We start from the raw sequence: 254 nt of genomic DNA, 5'->3' as shown, positions 1-254 counted from the left end.
GATCTCATACCCTGTGGAGGACCCACAGCCTGTGAGGCACCAGCACAGCCACTGCCTCCTGATGCCAGGGTCAGGCACATGGGCACAACAGAGCTCCCAAGAGCGCCAGCACCTGACCCAGTCCTCCCTGCCCTGATGTGAGGTAACACACAAGTGCCCCAACACAGCAATCACAGCACAAACTCTGGGCCAGAGCAACTGCCACAGGCAAACGGAAGACCTCAGGGTCTGCTGTCCCAAAGGAAGAGATGCTG

The 254-nt window shown here is 59.1% G+C and overlaps 1 protein-coding gene across 1 annotated transcript in view; it reads right to left on the bottom strand.

Moving 5' to 3' along the window:
• The window catches only part of PIGS (phosphatidylinositol glycan anchor biosynthesis, class S), a gene marked incomplete at its 5' end in the record, with an annotated part of 3,658 nt that overhangs the window by 2,099 nt on the left and 1,305 nt on the right, over nt 1-254 (bottom strand). The window lies entirely within an intron of this gene.

The sequence above is a fragment of the Acanthisitta chloris genome, unplaced genomic scaffold (assembly GCF_000695815.1).
Source record: "Acanthisitta chloris isolate BGI_N310 unplaced genomic scaffold, ASM69581v1 scaffold36176, whole genome shotgun sequence".
In the NCBI taxonomy this organism is placed as follows: Eukaryota; Metazoa; Chordata; class Aves; order Passeriformes; family Acanthisittidae; genus Acanthisitta; species Acanthisitta chloris.
The sequence above is the reverse complement of the archived record's forward strand: the minus strand, read 5'-3'. Positions and strand labels throughout refer to the sequence as shown.